At 41.6% G+C, this 21,336-nt stretch overlaps 1 long non-coding RNA gene across 1 annotated transcript; it reads right to left on the bottom strand.

Moving 5' to 3' along the window:
• Nucleotides 1-3,482: 3,482 nt before the first annotated feature.
• On the bottom strand, nt 3,483-4,135 carry LOC136545710 (uncharacterized). The gene is made up of 3 exons (XR_010781135.1): nt 3,821-4,135; nt 3,669-3,717; nt 3,483-3,527 (listed from the first exon to the last, which is right to left on the bottom strand). It is a non-coding gene; the product is annotated as an uncharacterized lncRNA (long non-coding RNA).
• Between the last annotated feature and the right edge of the window lie 17,201 nt (nt 4,136-21,336).

Below are 21,336 nucleotides of genomic sequence, written 5' to 3'. Positions count from 1 at the left end.
ACAACCATGGAATATATCAGCCACTACCTCATTCAATTCTGAGATGCATCTATTGAGGAGGCACACAAAGTTTGGTTCTTCCCTTTGTCCCTCTCCGGACCAGCCTTCTGTTGGTTTTCTTCACTCGAACTGGACTCTGCCACTGGGTGGACTGATCTGGAAAACAAGTTCCATGCATACGTCTATAGTGGGACAAGAGAGAAGAAGCTTATGGATCTAACAAGCATGAGGCAAAGAAGCAATGAGTCATGCTCTGAGTTCATTCAGAGATTTAGAGAAGTAAGGACCCGTTGCTACTCATTAAATCTGTACGATGGCCATTTGGCTGGATTGGCCCTTCAAGGGATGTCTTCATTGATCAGAGAGAAGTTCAAAGGCCAGGACTTTGAAAGCTTGGCCCATTAAGTTTAGAGAGTGTCTACCTTTGAAAGTCAGCACCGGACCCTACGCAAAGAGAAGTATTTGAAGGGGACTGCTACTATGACTGATCCCTATGATGCAAACTCTAATGAGGATAAAGAAGTCACAACTGCTGAATGGACATGGGGCAAGGCTCTAGTATCGTGTCCATGGGTGAAGGAAAAGAAAGATGTTTACGACTTCGATGTCAAAAAAGCTAATAGGATCTTTGACTTACTGCTAGAGAAGAAGCAATTGAGACTACCTACAAATCATGTGATCCCTTTGGCTGAAGAATTAAAGGGGTAGAAATACTGCAAGTTCCACAATGCCACCACTCATAATACTAGTGAGTGCAGAATCTTCTGTGTACATATTCAGAAGGCCATAGAGCAAGGAAAGATCAAATTCGAGCCAGCTAAGAAACCAAAATGGGCATAGATGGACATCCCTTCCTAGGGGTGCATATGGTGGAGTTTCAGTTGGCTAAGGAAAAGATGAAGGTCTTGAAATAGCTAAGGCCAAGGAAAACGGGTCAGTTGACCCCAAAGTTTAGATATCGGCAAATGAGTTCAAGAAGGGCGATCATCAAAAGAGCCGATACGAACAAGGCGAGACATCTAGAGCTAGTGCTTTGCGTCCTTGGGTCACTTCTAGAATCTTATTGAACAAGTGGCAATGCTAGAAGGAGAAGGACTATCAGCGTCAGCTTAGAGAAGAAGAATATGAGCATCGGTGTGAAGAAGAAAGGTACGAAAGAGAATAAGCCAAGCAACATTGGAGTTGTCCTTTCTTTAGACACTGTTGGAATGAAGAATTTGAAATTGCCTACAAGACATAACTGCCCAAAGTGCAGTAATCAGTATGCAGAGTTTAGGCAATCTCAAGCCAACCGCTGGTCCATCCATGAGCATTTGAATTATCAGTCTAAGAACATGGATCGGTGCATAAAAAATAGAGGAGTTCATAATCGGTTAGGCAAGTGTGTCCATGATCAAAATTGGGCCGATCATGATGAAGAGAAAGAGCATGTTTGGCAAGAAGGCCAATGGTATCTAGGAGGTCTAACAAGGAGCCAGAAAAGAAGAGTTCAATGCCTAAGGAATAGAGAGTTAATAGCTCAGAAGGATAACAGACCTCGGACATGGCGTGTCAAGCAAATAGCCGACGAGGGTGAGCCATCGGCTAATATTGATCTGGTATTCGCTCAATCGACAGAACTCAAGGCGTCCTTAGTATGTGAGCAGGGAAAGCACAAGTGCCTCCATAGTGAGATGGTGAAAGAAGACGTCACAAGTAATTGACATCAACAGCCGATCCAAGCAACCGGCTTTAAAAATATGTCTTAATGTATTCCCCAATTGACGATACTGAAGGAAAATTAGGACAGGGGTTTACGTTGGCCGACTTACTAGAAGAAGGCGATATCAGACCTGGTGATAGGCCTAGGCCGATGTATGTAAGTGCTAAATTAGACCCTGAATATGAGCAAGAATTAATACATCTTTTGAAAGAGTATTGGGATTGTTTTGCTTGGGAATATTACGAGATGCCCGGTCTTAGCCAATCGATCATAGAACATCGGCTACCTATTAAAGATGGATATCGATCATTCAAGCAATCCCAAAGAAGATTTAAACCTGAATTGCTTGAAGACATTAAAAAAGAAATCACAAGGCTATACGAAGCCAATTTCATTCGGTAATGTCGATATGCCGAGTGGATTTCAAACATAGTCCCCGTGCTCAAGAAGAATGGCAAACTAAGGGTTTGCATTGATTTTAGAGACCTAAACAAAGCTACACCTATGGATGGTTATCCAATGCCGATAGCTGATCTATTAGTAGATGCAGCATCAGGGCACAAAGTTATCAGCTTCATGGACGACAATGCAGGTATAATCAGATTTTTATAGCCGAAGATGATATTCCTAAAACTACTTTTAGATGTCCTAGAGCCATTGGATTATATGAGTGGGTAGTCATGACTTTTGGTTTGAAAATGCTGATGCAAGTTATCAGCGAGCTATGAATTATATCTTTCATAAGTTGATCAGTAGAATAGTTGAGATATACATCGATGATGTGGTTGTGAAATCCAAAGGTTATAGAGAACACCTACCTGATCTGCGGGAAACTCTACAGTGCACAAGGAAACATGATTTGAAGATGAACCCAAATAAATGTGCTTTTAGAGTATCAGCCAGAGAATTCTTGGGTTTCATGGTGCACAAAAGGGGGATTGAAGTTGGGCAGAAAAGTATGAAGGCTATCGATGAAGTAGTTCCACCAACAAATAAGGCCCAGCTACAATCTTTGATTAGCAAGATTAATTTCATCAAAAGATTCATCTCAAATCTATCAGAAAAGATGTTGCCATTTTCTCCCATGTTGAAGCTGAAAGCTGATCAAGAATTTAAAGAGAGAATTCCTTATTTGACACTGGGAAAATGAGTCATTCCTTTCTTGGCCCTTAAATTTTCTTGGTTACTTATTTGACACTCACTTCAATTTTCATTCCTAATATGACACTACCGTCCGTTCCATTAGCTTCTTCCGTTAGAGACCCTGGGACACGCTGTCAGATATTTTGATTGGGTCAAAATTAGTCTCCGTCGATTCTCTCCCGTGCATGCGTCTCCCATCCACTCTCCCATGCGTCTGTCCCAGGCTCGATCCGGCGGCGGGCGGCGAGATTCCTGGCGGTGGCCGGCCATCGGCGGCGAGATGGAAGGAGATCCAGCGGGGGAGGATGTGGATCCGGCCGGCGGCTCCCTCGGGCGGGGCTTGGTGACGGCAGCGAGCTCCCTCGGGCGGCGCGCGTAGGCAGCTGCGGTGAGCCCCCCCCCCCCCCCGGTGAGCGCGCATGTGGCAGCGGTGAGCCCCCCCCCCCCCCCCGGCGGGTTGCGCAGGCAGCGCTGGCCGCGAGCTCCCCCGAGCGACGCGCGCAGGCGGCGGCGGCGAGACCCCCCCCCCCCGCCCCTAGCGGGTTGCGCAGGCAGCGCCGACCACGAGCTCCCCTGGCCTGGTTGCAAATGCGGCGGCGAGGCCCCCTGGTGGTACTGTCTTTTGCACAAATTCTTCTTCTTCCAAATCTGATGGATTTCCCAAGGGACGTTCTTTCCAAATCTGAAACTCAATAGTATAAAAAGAGGGCATATTAGCCTGTTAGGCAAGGCTGCATGTTGGTACTAGAATGCTTTTTTTTTGCAATTACAAATAATAAGTTTTTACCCAAATCACAAAAGAAGCATGGTTCTAATCACTTACTATTTTCAGAATCTGTCTGAAAACCAGTAGCATTGAGCTCTCCTAAAAGCTGTATAAGTGTACTTGTTTTAGCAAATCAGCATTGCACCATGATGCTTGGCAGAAGGATATGAAATGTTAGCGTTTCTCATGCTAGGCTCTATGGACCATACCTGTGACAGAGTCGGAACAGCTGCAGGATCAAAATCATCACAGTTACTGGGGTCAATTGGAACACAAACACGACCTAGAAAAATAAACAACAGTCAATTGTCAGCAATAGGGTGCATTGTGTGACAAACATTATTCCTGCAGTTGTTAGAATAAACTAAATGAAAAATGGCGAAGGTATTTAAGTGAATGCATCTGTTCTGGAATCTAGAGGTTTCAAAAGGACATGCATGCGTATACAAAGCCTCTCTCTTGAGCGTACGAGCATGCCACCCTATTATCACATTACAAACTAATACAGGAATTGAATGCATTATGACTTTTACCTGTCTTTGGATGTATACAAAAGGGAGCTTTTAGTAAATGATTCATGTGCTTTGACACCTGGCATGGGTATAAAGTTGATTAGGAGCGAGAGCAACCTTGAACATTAGTACATTATTACCAGTGCAAACACAGACAACTGATGAATTTTCTTTTACCTCCATGTCAAGTCTAGGATATGTGTATGAGAAGACAATCTCTTCCACACATCTACGAAGCCCCTAAGCCTAAAACAGAGAACATTTAGAGCTATTATGTAACATAATCAGATGAATTAGCAGATATGATCGTAACTAAGAACTTAGAATATTATACATGATCTGGTATAACCAAAAGAAATAAACATTGATCGATAAACAGACAAATGTCCGAACAAAAGTAAATAGGAACTTGAAGCTTCATTGACTTGTATTCAAAATCCAGGCAGCACGCTCGGGCGGGATTCAGGGGGCCATGGAGGGTATGATAATGCTGGCACAAAGCCAGACTGGCTCCTTGAAGGGTGAGCGCTAGCCTTCGATTCATCTAAGCAGTGCAAAAGTGATGTGCAAGTAGCAGTGTTGATTCCTTAGATTGTTCTTTTCATTTGCAGGATGGATCCAAATTTAACATATTTACTAGAAATTAGACTGTTTGGCAACAAAAAGAGAGTTAGAAAGAATTTTAGGTGTTTCTGTTTTGATATGACTATTGATTCATATTTGACAAACTATAAGGATTTACTTGAAGAGATTGTAGAGAAGTACCCGCCAGGTTATTTGGAAGTAGCTCATCTTCAGTACTATGACCATGATATGAAAGAATTCCCTAAAGTTCATTCTGACCAAGATTTGTTGTCTATGTTTGAGAAAAATTCAAAGACAAAGGTTGTCGACATGTTCATTTCTTACTGTGATCCCTCTGAACCATTTGAGCCCATCAAAGAGTGGCATAGTGATGTGCAAAAGCAGGCTACAGCCAAGAATGTTGCAGAAGATGAGGATAGGTACATTTGCAACCCAGTACCAGAGAATGAGCATGTAGGTGTTGATGATGAGGTCATGTACTTAGAGAAGACACCTTGTGAAGATACAAATATGGCTATGATTGTGCATAAGGATCAGGACAAAGAAAAGGTTGAGAGTGAGGATGAGGATGAGGATGAATTGGAGATTGAGTCAGGGACTGAATTAGAGGATGACCAAGAGTTCGTAGGACATGAGGCAGAACATATTCCAAACAGGGAATATAATAAAGAAGACCCTCCAATGGTAGTTGGCTCAACATATCCTAGCATGGCAGAGTTTAAGATTGCATTATCTCAGCATGCAATAAAACGTGAATTTGAGTATAACACAGAGAAGAGTGAACCATATAGGTTCAGGGCCTATTGTTCAAGGTGGGAGGAAGATAATTGCCCATGGAGACTACATGCTTCTACAACAGCTGATATGTGCACTGTAGTGGTAATTATTCAGCATAAATAATTTCTATTTTTTCTAAATATTTATTCTGTTATGTTGGTGTAGCTAAATAGGGATGTTAATCTTTTGTAGGTGAAGAAGAACCCATATGCTCATCAGTGCTCTAGTACAAGGAGGAAGAAGAAGGTCAAGAATGCCACCAAGCATTGGGTATGTGCTAAAGTTAAGGACTGTCTCATTGAGGATGGATCAATTGGTGCAATGCAGTTGAAAAAGAAGCTTAAAGAACACTACAAGGTGAGTGTCCACTACAAGAGGGTGTGGATGGGTAAAGAGCTAGCATTGAGGCATATTTATGGTGACTGGGACAACAGCTTTGACAATTTGTATAGGTTTAAGGCACAAGTTGAGAGCACTTGCCCTGGTAGCGTAGTAGTGATAGATCATCACACAATAAATGGGAAGATCAGATTTAAAAGTTTTTTCTTTGCCTTGAAACCATGCATTGATGGGTTCATAAGTGGTTGTAGGCCATACTTAGCAATAGATAGCACTTTCCTGACAGGCAAGTTTAAGGGGCAGTTAGCTAGTGCTTCAGTTGTTGATGGCCACAATTGGTTATTTCCTGTTTGCTTTGGAGTTTTTGATTCTGAAACAAATGATAATTGGAAATGGTTCATGGAGAGAGTTAGAGAGGCCATAGGATCACGAAGGGGTTTAACCATATGCACTGATGCTGGTCAAGCAGTGATGTAAGGGGTAGGTGATGTGTTCCCAGAGGCAGAACATAGGGAGTGTATGTTTCACTTGGTGTCCAATTTTAAGAAAAAATTTCATGGCAAGGTTTTTGATGACCACCTTTGGCAGCATCATACTCATGGAACCCATATTTGTTTGAGAAACATTGGGCTGCAATGGAGGCAGCAAAGCCAAGTGCTACTAATTACCTTAGGAAGTGGCACACTAGGCTGTGGACAAGGAGTCAGTTCTCAACCATTTCCAAGGTTGATTATGTAACCAACAACTTGGCTGAGTCCTTCAACAATTGGATTAAGCACCATAAGTCCTTGAACTTGGATGACTTAATGGACAAATTAAGGCAAATGCTTATGATCAAGTGGAACCAAAGGAGAAAAATAGCAATGAAGTTAGATGGCTTGATTCTGCCCCACATAATTAAGAAACTGAAAGAAATGAGTAGAGAATTAAACTTGGAGGTGCTTGAATGCTCAGAAGTTGCTGAAGTTACAACATTGGGGGGTACTGGCTTTAGGTTTGTTGTCAACTTGCAAGATAAGACATGTTCATGTAGACAGTGGCAAGTTTTTGGCATTCCTTGCAAACATGCGATAGCATTTATCACATCACTTCACAATGCTCCTCTAGAGAAGTATGTAGACATGTATTACTCTATTGACAAGTTTAGAGCAGCATATGAACACTTAATCCCTGCTATGACTGACAAATGCCAGTGGCCTAAATCTACACATGGATTTTTCATGCATCCACCTCTATTGAAAGCAACTGCTGGTAGGCCAAAAACTGAGAGGTACAAAGGCTGTAGTGAGAATAAGAGGAAAAAAGGCTAGCACTAGTGCCCTATTTGTACAGGCTATGGCCATCATTGGCTCAACTACAAGAAAGGTAATCCAGAGGACATTGCTGCTATGATGGCTCTAAGGTACTATACATGCTAACTACTTTATTGTTGATTGCATTTTCCTTTTAGCATAATATAGATTGTAACTACTTTCTTCTTTATCATGTAGAGGACCACCTAAGAAGAAGGCAAAGAAAACCAAAACAACAGAGTCATCCATTGTGCCTTTGGACAATGAAGCACCAGCAACTTCTATGTCTTTTCCACCAAGGTTAGCTCATGATTTTTTCTCACTTTTTCCCACAACAACCTATAAGTTTTGAAGCACTTTACTTTTGCCATGTTAGCGAAAATTTGGAGACAAGTACGAAGAGTAAGGATAACCAAGTCATTTCTAGTATTGGAACATAAAAAAGCGTGGAGATTACATCCGAGAAAAAGGCAAATAAGGGCAACTCTAGTTCTAGAGCATAAAAAAGGTAATACACAGATTAAAAAAAGGTCACACTGCTATTGCTATTTTGTTGCTACTGTTACTTTGTTGTCTCTTGTTCAAATCTTGTTCTGCTATACATAGGTCAATATCAGATTCAAATGAACCTACGCCTACTGCTGCTCCAGTCAAGGCAAAGAGCAAAAAAAAGGAGCCTACTAAAAAGAAAACCACCATTCCTATGCTGCCACTTGACAGCCCTGCAATGGGCACAAGAAGCAAAATGGTGGATCCTGCTAGCCCTGCAATGAGCACAAGAAGCAAAAAAAGAAGGCTCAGCCTGTGACCCTCATGTATTTGTGAATTTGGACTCAGCTTTGTGTGTGAACTTGCATGTATCCGTGAACCTGTGTGTGAACTTGCATGCATATGTGAACCATTTTGTGTTTGAAGTTAATGTGGTGCTGGTCTGTGAACTTGCTATATCATGTGTCATCATCCTGCTGTGTAAATGTTGAAAAAATAGTTGTTAGAAATCATAAAGCATGCAGCTGCATGCCAGATTGCTGGTCCTCAGATCGATCGACTTTGTGTTACTATGCACTGTCTGTCACTCTGTCGTCAGTGAGAAGCAGCACGCATGTTGCTGCAACTACAAGCAGGCATGGAATGAAAAAAGGGAAAAGGCCTGGTCGGCCCCAAAAGCTACTTTCCCCATAGGCCAGAGGTCACAGGACATGATCTACCATCCTATCGTCCGACTGGTTAGCTCAGCAAAAACATGTTGACAAAAAAAGAGAGCAGCCAGCGGCTAGATATGCTGCATGCATGCGTCCATGCCTCTGCATGCACCCAGTGCCCGCTGCATGCATGCGCCAGCACCCAAGGGCAAAAAGGTCTTTTTAACAGCCACTTAACACCATTAGCTGATGGATTTGACTGCGGTGTCATATTAGGGATGAAAGTTCAAGTGAGTGCCAGGAAAGGAACGACTCATTTTCCTAGTGTCAAATAAGGAATTCTCTCGAATTTAAATGGGGCGACATACAACAAAAGGCATTTGATGAGATTAAGGAGTACATGAAGGCTCCACTGGTGCTGGTCCCTCCATAGCTTGGCAAGCCCTTTAAATTGTACGTGTCGGCTGATAACCATACAATTGGATCAGCCTTAATGCAAGAGTTTGAAGGGAAGGAACAGGTCATTTTCTATCTGAGTAGAAGGTTTTGGACCCAGAAACAAGGTATTCTCCCATGGAAAAGTTGTGCTTGTGCCTATATTTCTCATGCACTAAATTATGGTATTATTTGCTATCGTCCGAATGTACTATGGTATCTAAGGCCGACATAATCAAGCATATGTTGTCGATGCTAATTCTGAATGGGAGAGTAGGAAAGTGGATCCTTGCATTGTCTGAGTTTGACCTAAGATATGAATCGGCCAGAGTAGTCAAAGGATAGATAATGGCCGACTTTGTGACTCATCATCATGGATCTAGTATTGGTTATGTAGAGCCAATGTCGTGGACTTTATTCTTCGATGGCTCATCATGCAAGCAGGGCAGTGGTATTGGCATCATTATCATTTTGCCCCAAGGATCGAGTTTCAAATTTGCATATACTGTCAAGCCAATGACGACCAATAATCAAGCTGAATATGAGGCTATCCTTAAAGAGCTTCAACTTCCTAAAGAAGTAAAGGCCGATGCAATTGAAATCTTTGGAGATTCTTAGTTGGTGATTAATTAGTTGATCGGCCTACATGAGTGTAAACATGATATATTGAGAGGTTACTATGAGAAATGCTGAATTTTGATCAACAAGTTCCATATGGTCACCATCAGGCATATCCCAAGAGCTCAGAATCAAGAAGCGAACTGGCTAGCTCAAAGCGCTTTTGGTTATCGACAAATTCAAGAGATCCTTAGCAACGAGGCCGTTGCCAGTGATTGGAGGGAAGAAATAGTGAACTATCTTAGGAATCCATCACATAAGGTCTCTAGGAAGCTCAGGTATAAATCAATCAAATACGTACTACTGGATGAGCAGCTATACTATAAGACGATCGATGGGATGTTACTCAGATGCTTGAGTCAAGAAGATGCTAAGGTCCTCATCGGTGAGGTCCATGAAGGAGTTTATGGAGCTCATCAGTCGGCTTATAAGATGAAATGGATTATCCGAAGACCAGGGTATTTCTAGCTGATGCTGCTAGAAGATTGTTTTGAGTACTACAAAGGATGTCAGGATTGCTAAAGATATGGTAATGTCCAAAGATCACCAGCATCAGTCATGGATCCTATTATCAGTCCATGACCGTTCGGAGGTTGGAGAATTGACATAATCAGCCAAATTTATCCACCATCCAGCAATGGTCATAAGTTCATAGTGGTGACGATAGATTATTTCACCAAGTGGGTTGAAGCAGTCCCACTAAAGATGGTGATGTCCCAAAACATGATTGACTTTGTTCAGGAGCATATCATCTATCGGTTTGGAATCCCTCAGACTATCACTACTGACCAAGGGGCAATGTTCATTTCTGAGGAGTTCAAGAACTTTGCAGCCGGCATAGGATTCAATTTATTGAACTCTTCTCCCTACTATGCCTAGGCCAATGGACAAGCAGAGCCATCCAATCAAACATTGATTAAATTGATCAAGAAAAAGATAATCGATCGGCCAAGTGGCACTTAACATTGAATGAATCATTTGGGCCTATCGGATGGCATGCCATGAATCAACTAAGTGCTCTCCTTATGAATTAGTTTATGGACATGTACTCGTTCTTCCTTGGGAGATCAGGACTGGATCACGGCGTATTGAATCTCAGGAAAATCTAACAGCCGGTGATTACAAAGTTTTGATGATGGATGATCTGGAAGATCTAAATTATCATTGGCTTCGCACTTTGGAAAACATTGAAGCTAACAAACTAAGGATCGCCAAGTATTAAGACAAGAAAGTCAAAGCCAAGCAGTTCCACGAAGGCGAATTGGTTTAGAAGCTAATCTTACCAATTGGTACCAAAGACAGGGCATATGGCAAATGGTTGCCTAATTGGGAAGGGCCTTATCGTATTACTCGATGCATGCCTGGCAATACTTACTTCTATAAAACACAAGAAGGAGAAGAGTTCAACAAAGCACTCAATGGGAAGCACTTCAAGAAGTATTATCCCAGTATTTGGGTCAATGCTTGAATTAGCCGATTGAATTTTCTATCGTGCTTTTACAGCCGATATAAGAAAATATCATCTTCAGAACAAAAAATGAATGACCGAAATTCAGCCTAAGGAGGCAAAAGCCAGTGCAGTATGCATCGCCTATAGTGCAAAAAATAAAAATAAAAAGGAAGATCCGCCTTGCATAAGGAAATAAAAGAGGAAAAGTCACTTCAAACATAAAAGGTTTATTCACCAGTTTCCTGTTACAATCTAAGGGCTGAGAAACACTTTGTTCACAATGTCTCCGACCAAGGAAGAGAAAGCTATGGTGTTGGCGGTGTTAGAGAAATCCTCAATGAAGCTCTCATGATCTTTAGGACAGTTGGTCACTGGAAAACCATGGGGAAGAAGTCAAAGCTCGCATCCAGAGTGAACTTGCACCACGGCCAGGGCAACGACAGCACCGTGATGAATACCATGAAGAGCAATCTCTATGTTGTGATTCAGGACATCATACAAATGGGCCACCGGTACAGCACCCCTAGCATTGAAGAATCCTATCATGTAATCCATGGCCAGTTGGAGACTTTCAAGCTGTGCTGACAAGGATGATGAATTCAAAGGAAAAACAGTCAGAGTTCTACGAGATCAGGGTTGTGAGAATTGAAATCGCCGCAAGTAATCTCACCTGTGATTCTAGCCTTAGCTTCGGCCAACTTTGCTTGAGCAGAGTTGGCCCTATTCTCTAAGATGGTGAGCTCATCCTATAGAGCATTTAGATGGAAGTCCATGCACCCAAGATCACGAGCCACATTGGAATACCACGCCCTGGCCTCATCTCTCAAATAAAGAAGTTAGCGGATGTTGTTCCCATGGGGATCAGAGGATCCCAAGGAGGAGTTTACTGGGGCCACCACCTGTGCACCGCTGTGACCAACAATCGTACGAGGAAGGAGGCCACCATTCGAGTTGGCCCTACAAATATGAAAGGTTGAACTAATCCACTCAAGGATCACAAAGCCATATTCATCCTTACTCTTGGAGGAAAGAATGCTGGTCTGGAGGCATGAACTCATCAGGGATCTCATCGGTGGGTCGCTTGCCATTCTCCATCTCTACAAAAAAGATAACGATTTTGGATCTGAAGATGAGAGGAGCAGTTCGCTCTCGGGACACAAGAAAATCAAGATATGGTAGATTGGTTTCTCGTCCAAGGCCATGGCCCATATTTATAACCTAGAAGACGCAATGATATACCTCCTTGAGCATGCGCAATCAAAATCAGTTATGGAAAAGAATCATCACTCCAAAGATCAAGGGGATAGTTTGCGAAGAATTGGGAGACACGACAGATTCAAATTTTATTGCTTTCCATGATTATGATACCTCGGATCCTAGAGGATTGTTACAAAAAAGGATTACATCTGACACCGACTAGCCAGCCCAAAAGACTTCATTAGATTGAAGGGAGTCTAAACCCCACAAAGTCAAAAAACATGGGTCGCACGGCTAAAGGATGAAAGTAGCACTAGGGGGAGAAGGAAATAGACCTGTTCATCAAGAATGCACTGCTCAACTTCATAGTCTTCTTGCCATAGGTAGAGCAAATAAGGGGAAGGTGTCCACACATTTGAGCCCTTGCAAATACTGAAACAGCCTCATACCGATTGTGGGAAGACTCAGGTGATATCACAAGAATTCTTCTAACCACGACGACTAATTCCCTTGCTTGATGAGGCACTAAAATGGGTGACACAATCACCCTAAACACAAGAATTCTTCTAGCCACCAGGGGTTTTCATAATGAAGCATTGGTCTAGGGAGGATCTAACAAAGCCAAGAGCGCTTGGAGAAGTGGAAGCAAGAAGAACATGGCTAGTTTTTTGGGTCATTTTCAAGATCAGATGAATATTTATAGTCGACCAGAGAAGCTAAATCTAAATGCCCATGAAGCAATAATACACCCATGGAACTTTGGGACATAGGGTGCCAACAAAGAAGTGGCATACCCGTGAAGCATGCAAATGACCGAGAGCATAAAGAGAAACAAAGCCAGTGAGCCCTAGGATAAAGTTCTCGGTCCCTGTTGAAGACACATCGACGGCCTCAAGATAGCACAGAAGATAATTTTGGAATTAAATCATTTTTATCCCAAAATTGGGGGGCATGTGTGACATATAAATTTGGTTCGAGATAGAAAGTCCCTGATTATTAAGGAAGGCCGAGTCCTCCAATCAAATTAGCTAAACAAATTGCTAGATCAGCTAGCAAAATGACGACATCAAGAGAATGAGCCCTACCGGCAGAGGTAGCAAGACATGACGCAAGAAGGCACGTCGAGCTCCATAGAAAGGAAACATTGGAGTCCAAGTTATCTTAAATTAGGAAGTTTGTTTTCTTTTCCAAGTTTTCATAACCGGTCTTGTTGGACCAGGACTCGTAGTTTGGCCTTGGGTATAAATATTGGACCCCGACTATAACACCCCAGTGTTAAGCATTACATTTGGCATTTGCATTTCATGAGCACAAGCATCATCCAAGCATTCGTGAGCATGAGCATATGAAGTTTCATTTCATTTACCATATCTTTATCACATGGGATGTCGCTCATATACTTAATTATGCTTGTGATCATATGTGACCAATGCATTAGATGATTGGGAGGTCACCAAAATACCTTAGACACATCTAGAATGATAATTGGAACAATGTTTATATTCATGACATAGACCAAATTTGCTTCTAAGTGTTGGTTTCATTTGAAATGCCATTTTCATGATACTAGTTTGACCAAAGTTGAACAGTAGCTTAGAGTGTCTGCATGGCTATGTGCCCTAAATAAAAGTTGTAGTTCACATCAAGGGTAACAAACTTTATTTAAGGGTCATGAGCTAAATCAGTGCATAACATGGTCAAATAGAGCTCACAATTTTCAACTCAATGTTGTTTGTAACTTAGAAAATTTAGCTATCCTAAACCGGTTTACAGTTTCAGAGTACCCCACTTTGGAGCACTGTAGTTTGAAAACTAGCTCGAATTAGGCCACGATCATTATAGCAAAGTTGTAGTACTCATGTAGCTCTACACTTTGTATTACCGAAGTTTTCAAAAATTTGCCACATATTAGGAGATAGAGGAGAGCAAAGATGGTGGTTTCAGTCGACTGAATCGACTTCACCGATTCAAATCGGGTGGCCGTCATGGCCAACCGCGCCTAGGCCATGTGCACTGTGTGGCTATAGCACGTCAGCATTGGCCCGGCTGGTCAGGCCAGCAGGGGAAGAAAAGGGAGGCGAAAGCCACCGCGCTCACTCACTCTCGCTCTCTCGCCCTCTCTCTGCCTCTCCTTCACCTGCTAGAGCAAGCCGAGCACCGCACCATCACCGTCGCACCTCCACCGAGCTTGCTTACTGCCACCACCGCACCACCGTCCAACATATCTCACCCACCGCTCGGCCATCACCTCCTTCACCTCGCTGACCACTAATTGCCTTAACCCGAGTCAAGGTAAAGGCTTACGGGCCATCGCCGTCGCCGCGCCATCGATGAGAGCACCACCGCCACGCACACCGTCGTGGTTGTGCATGCTAGTTCTCTTCCTCGTGCACTTCTAGACGTTAGGGTTAGGTTAGAGCTAGGTCTAGCTCGAGGCAAGAGCCTAAGGCTAATGCTGGCCTCATCGGAGCAGAACACCATCGTGTCTCCATTACGCTCGTGCCGCCGTGCTGCCATGCATGCGGCCAAGCCTCGCTGCTGCCCCACCTTGACCTAATTCGTACCGTAGAGCTTCGCTAGGGTTCCTAGGTGCCGTAGTGGTGCTTGCCTAGGCTCACCGTCGCCGGAGACGACGGGCTCACCACAGCGCACCACCGCCGAGCCGCCATGCTCGCCAGCGAGCTAACTCCGGTGATCCTCCGAGCCAACCAAGTGTACCAACGGGTGTGCAAGGGTGTGGGGAACACGTTGGTGGTGTCCTCGTCGCCGGTGACCTCGCCGTTGGCGAGTTCTCGTCGGTCAAAGCACCGCCTCTATTCTGTCTCGCTGTCATGTGGGGCTGGGTTGACTACGGGACCCGCGCGTCAATCACTGCAGGGTGTATGGACCGGGTGCACCAAGCTGTAGCGCCCGAGTGGAAATTTGATTTTCTTTATTTATTTTTTTCATAGATTTAGTTACTTACTTGCAAAAATTATATCTAGAGCTAGGAGTATCCAAATCAGGTGAACAAAATTTTGTTGGATTCATATTGAAGTGTACTATTTGATAAAAATATAAAATCTACTATTTAGGGTATTCTTCTAGGATAATTAAATTGAGCAAGATAAGTGCTTTTAAAATAGTTTCTATCTTGTAAATTGCATAACTTGAGCTAGGAAGGTGATAAAATTTTGATTACAATTTTCCTGATCTTGTGTTGACATGCTCTAGCTAGGAAAAATATTAAACTTATAGTAAGCATACTTCAAAAAATATGGTCTTCCTATTTAATTTTAATTAATTGCTAATTTCTAATAAAAATAAATGGGGTGAAAATACATAACAATTAATCATGCAAATTTTTACACAGTATTCTCATGCTACAATGAAAGTAAAAAAATATGAAATCTGTTGTGCGACACTTTTCACTATGCTAAACTTTTTTTGCTAAAATAAGCATATGTAATTTGTCATTTTTGTAGAGGTTGCTATACTTATCCAAATGGTATGAAATTTGTACAGTAGACTATTAGGGTCATTTGTAGGCTACTGTAATTTTCTTAGAATTTATTAAGCACTAAAAATATTTACCCTTTAAATCACCTTATTATATAAGAAAATTGATAAATGAATATAAATAAATTAGTTAGGCATAACCATGAGGTTTTCTATGGTGCTTATGATGCATATGATCTGTTGATGTTATTAGTTAGGCTTAGAAGTAATTGGTTGTATGTAACTAGTTAATTATTACTTTATAATTCAACTAGATGGCTCCATGTATAGTTTATGTTGTGATGATAATTTCATGATGATACTGGTCTTTTCTGTAAAACTTGTTAATAACAAAGTTGTAGATAACTTACTTATATACCTTGTGTTTAATTTTCATAGTCATAGGTCCTGTGGTTTAAGAATATTGGCTATTAGAAGTCCGCTATCTGAAATGCTTGCTCTCTAGAAAGATCTGAAAGATTTAATTGTTTGACCTAGATAACTATTGAATCACATTAATATGATTAAAATAAATCTGTAGGAAATTTCATAAGCTTTCCATAATGTCCACAACCATATTATTTTGATGTGTATAACTCTAATTATGGTCAAAACAAGTGGTTGTTGTCTTGTAGTCCAGAAAATGATTTACATGAGTGTTTGTTTAAGTTACTAGAGAAGAGATATGCACCTACTCAGTAAAAGAAAATGTAACTTGTTATGACCTTAATGCAATGTTGCTGAGAACACTTATGAGGATGCATTCATCACATCATATCATATTATACATGTCATTATATATGCATCTATGATATCTTTTTTCCTGCTCATGCATATAGGATCGTCTGAGGGGATAACTCTATTGGAATTCAAAGAAGAGCTAGAGGAATAACAGGAGGCACCTTAGGCCATAGCTCCAGAAGGAGAGGAGGAAACTCTTGAAGACTTACCCAAGTGCCCAGACCATAGGCCAACTTCTTTTATCAAAGGCAAGCCCTAGAGCACTTTAAGCCTCCCATGTTTTATAAAATATCACTTGAGTCCTTTATGTTTGATACATTAGGTTATAGGAGTTGATTGGAAACACTTGATGCATAGAACTACCTTGTCCATATATATATATATATATATATATATATATATATATATATATATATATATAGGGAGAGGCTATTTAGTAGCCGGCTACAAAATAAGTTATTATGTAGCCACCTCCATTTACGATAATTTTATATACTAATTTACAATAATATCAATACATATTTACGATAGTTGGGTTACTATAACACATGGGGATATTTACCATAACGTTATAGTAAACCACTTAGTAAGGAGTTACTATAATCTCGTAAATTAACATAGTAATTATTGTAACTCAAAGTGGCTATATATATATATATATATATATATATATATATATATATACAGGATCGAATATATGCTTAGTCATGCTTAGACCGGTAGAAGTCGGGTGATTTACTATCACCTGCAAGATATAGGTGGATACCAAAGCACGGTTGGCTGTATTTGCTATCGTGGAACAGAACCATGGGGTAATGTAACTGGAGGCCAGGCGGAGTCTATGTGTAGGTTGACTCATGTGATTCCGTCTGTGCCGGTTAAGGACCGTACCATTGTTGGCACTTCTATCGAGATTGAATGCATGCCTCTCACTTAGCTGGTCAGATAACTCATTCCGACCACAAAGCCGAGTAGCTCAACTCAGGACAGGCCCCATTCTGTAAGAGTGCGCACTCTTAATGGTAGTAAGGATGTGCGGGGAGCTAGAGATGAGCCCAAGGGCAGGCTGAGCCTAGACGTCCTGGTAGCTAGTCGTCCCTGATTGCGCGGCGTTGATCGAACCCATGAAATGTGGACCTGAGTTGTACCAAAGGTGACCTAAGGTGACCGTTGATCTGGTATGCCTGGGTTTGTGTTCAGAATAAATTCCCAGCTGGTTGAAATCGATTCGAATCGTCGTCTCTCCCGGACAGTGAGAAACTTGACTAGTCCCAATATCTTAGTAACTGTATTATTGAATATGATGGTTATGATGAACATGAATTATTATACTGGCTATGGTTACTACTACGTGCTACTAAATGATATACCACATGTTTGGCACAGGTTAGTTGCTAATCTAGAGATGAATAGCTATAATTAACTTGATGACCGAATTATAACTGTATACTTGAATTGGTAAGCTTTTTATGCAAAATGTTGTCAAGATAGCTCCACTTAAAAAGCCTTGCATGATCCTTAGAGTCACTTTATTTTTTATTTATGATGGGTAAGTCTAGCTGAGTACCTTGTTGTACTTAGGGTTTATTTTCCATTGTTGCAGATAATACAATGTATCATGGCTACTGTAAGAACTGCTTCTGTCCTGCTGTGGACGAGAAATAGGGCCCTGGGCAAGGCATCTCATGATAATCCCTCTCTTATGCTTTTGTGGAATTGTGATCATGAGCTAGCACCGTATTTGAACAATGATGAAAGATGTTGGTTTAAAACTTATTTGCTTCCGCTACTATTTTATTTGAACTTAGTTTGTAATAACTTTTAATTATACTCTGATGTATGGAACTGTATTTGTGAACTTTATGTAACGTGTGACATGTATGTTGAATCATGTATGATCTTGGTTGTATGTTGATGGTTAATAGAGACCCTTCATGGTACTCGATGGACTACTGGGTTTATATGGACTCAAATATGATAGTGTGACCGCTTGTGGGCTGCTATTGTACTTGTGCTCTTATAAATTGGATGGTTCTGCTATAGCTGGCATCAAAGCAAGATTCAAAATTAATTGCCACATGTGTATTTGAAACAAAGGTTTTTGTTCTTCCAAAACCAGTTTTGGCAACTGATAGATATATATATAGGTGTTTAAATCTAAAGTTTGAATCTAAAGTGTGCCAGTTATCACTTTCTTTATGCCTAGTTAAGAATTTTTTGTGGCTAATTAAGTACTAACTTGGGGGTTTTATTTTCATCATCCATACAGTGTGCTATTGTATGGATGCCATTCACTTGAGTGGTAATGTATGGATCAAATGCCTCTACGCCCAAGGTAAGATGTCACTCATCATCATAGTGGCATGACCATAAGATGTGAGCATGTGGTCTAATGGGGAGAGTTAGCTTTGATACTAAAGTATATATATATATATATATATATATATATATATATATATATATATATATATATATATATATATATATATATGTCTCATATATATACGGAGGTATTTAATTGTGGGTTAGCTTTGATACGACTGTATATGCATATTTATATGTATATATGGGACGTATTTACTTTTGGGTAGCTTTGATACAGAAGTATATATATGGAAGTATTTAGCTTGCAATCTAGAACCCATATTTTTATTTTTGCATATATAATTGTGGGGTTGGGCCGAAATGAAATTTTTGTGTAGGTACACTAACAGCGAAACGTGTAGCCCAACTAGCTACGTTATATATGAGAGAACGAATATATGCCACCGCGTATGTCGTTAGAAGTTTTATTTTCCTAAGTTTATGAGGACGTACGAAACGTACATGCATCATGATCAATCATTCATTACACACTTGCATTGTTCCTCCCCTTATAAGTCTCTTATTTGGTTAAGTAACTCTTTCTGTTATAACGTTGTTCTCATGAGAGTTGCACCATTTTTGGTTGGTACAGATGGCAGCACCAGCAGGGAGCGAGACTTTCCTGGAAATGTTTGGTACCCTTGCCTTACTTTGGAGGGTCCTACATTATGCGGGATATACCTAACCGCCTCTCTATTCCTGGAATGAGGTAAACCTAGAAGGACAGCCATGGTATGAGGTGTAGCTAACCATACCAGCTCATACCCAAGCACCCCTATGGTAGGAGTGGAAGGCGAATTCTGAAGGGAAAACTCCTTGGGAAGCTGCCCAAGTAGTTGCTTTTGAGGTGCTGAGCCAGATATGTCAGCAACATAGGAATGAGCTTACTGGTAGTGCCGCTGGTACTTTTCCTCGAGGGGATCCATCCATAGCAGTTTGGGCATAGCGCAATAGGAATACATTGATCTGAGACTGGGATGAGCAGGTAGATAGCTCTAGTCCTGCTATGAGTGCAATATTTGTAGTGATAAAGATGTTCTATACTCGTCAGGATACCTGACACTTCTGGCAAGAGTCATATACCACTTGTAGGGACAAGCTCATGAGAGCCGAAGCTGCGTAGCATAAACTAAGGAAGCATGTGCATAAGCACAAGAAGGCATCAAGTGAGGCTCGATGCGAAACTGATCAGGCATATGTAGCATTAGGAAATCTCCATACTCAGATGAAGCAAGTTGATCAGTAGAGAGCTACCGCCCAAGAGGCAAGAGCTGATGATCAGGCAGTGCTAGTAGGACTCTAGGAGCAGCTAGAGGCTGCTCGCGCCGAGGCACTCACAGTTACGTGCCGGTGGATCCAAGCAAACAACCATGTAGCCCTAGCAGAAGCAACACAAAATAGAGCCGAAGCCCTAACTGCGCAGCAGGACCGTGTCGAGAGGGATTTGCGCCAGCAGCTTGCATAGACCTAGAACATGGTGGTTGATCTTAAGCATGAGGTGCATTATCTGAACAACCAACTGCACCTAATCCTAGATGAGGAAGAAGAAGATCCAAAAATGTTTATTGAAGATGACGGTTGGGAAGAAGAAGAAGTGGATCTAGAGGATGAGGATGATGCTATCTCCGACCTCGACAGCGAGCATGCTGAAGAGTAGAGCCATTTAGTGACTAGTTTGAAGCGCTAGTTGTATCTCTGCTATTTGTGTAATGGACTTGTAGTTTGAATTTCAGTACTCGTGATGTCACTTTAGTGTAATATTGGTACTTTGCATGTTAATCCATGATGGGTTGAATTTTGATGAAATTCTAGTTTTGTTTTACTAGTGAAATATGACATGCATGTTAACACGTTGCGAGTACAATAAGTGATCAAATTGGTGATGTTATGTTGCGAGAATGAATTATTGTGCCCTTATTTTATTGTATGAATTTAAGATTCTCTCTAGTAATTCAGTTTGGCATGATTACACAATTCATCTGCAATCTCTTGACATCATCCAATAATCACTTATTGTTGCAATTTTGCAGATGACTTGCACTCGCGCTAGAGCAGGCACCAGCCAGGTTGGCAATGATGGTGATTTACCACCACCACCATCACCTTCTGCGAATGAGTTCTTCGTGCAGTTTCTAGGAAATTAGAGAACTATGGAAGAGACACTACGCCTCATTGCGCATAACACCACTCAGGCCTGCCAGCAACATCAAGGGCCTAAACCAAATCAGTATAGTTTGTTCAAAGTCTTCCAAGACACTAAGCCTCCTATCTTCAAAGAGGCTGAAGAACCGCTCTAGGCGGATGAGTGGCTGAACACAATAGAGCAAAAGTTTCATCTGTTGAGGGTAATGGAGCATCAGAAGGCCGAGTATGCATCTCATCAGCTATAGGGACCGGTAGGGATATGGTGGACCCATTTCTTGTCTTCTCTACCTGCAAACGCATAGGTCACCTAGGAATAGTTCAAGTTAGCCTTTAGGGGACATCACATTCCCCTAGGGCTAGTGCGCATGAAAGCCACTGAGTTCATGAGGCTTACTCAAGGGACCAAAACCCTTACCGAGTACATGCATGCCTTCAACAATCTTTCCAGATATGCCCTAGAGTTTGTCAACACAGAGGAGAAGAAAATAGAAAGTTTCAAGAGAGGCCTTAGCACCAAACTAATGAAAGACTATGGCCAACTCAAGGTGTGTCACCTATAATGAGTTTGTCAGTGATGCCTTAACCTAGGAGAATCAGAACAACTTGCACATAGCAGTAATGGGCCACAAAAGAGTAGCTGAGGCAGGTGCC

The sequence above is a fragment of the Miscanthus floridulus genome, chromosome 3, assembly GCF_019320115.1.
Source record: "Miscanthus floridulus cultivar M001 chromosome 3, ASM1932011v1, whole genome shotgun sequence".
NCBI lineage: Eukaryota > Viridiplantae > Streptophyta > Magnoliopsida > Poales > Poaceae > Miscanthus > Miscanthus floridulus.
This window is presented reverse-complemented; position numbering and strand designations above follow the sequence as displayed.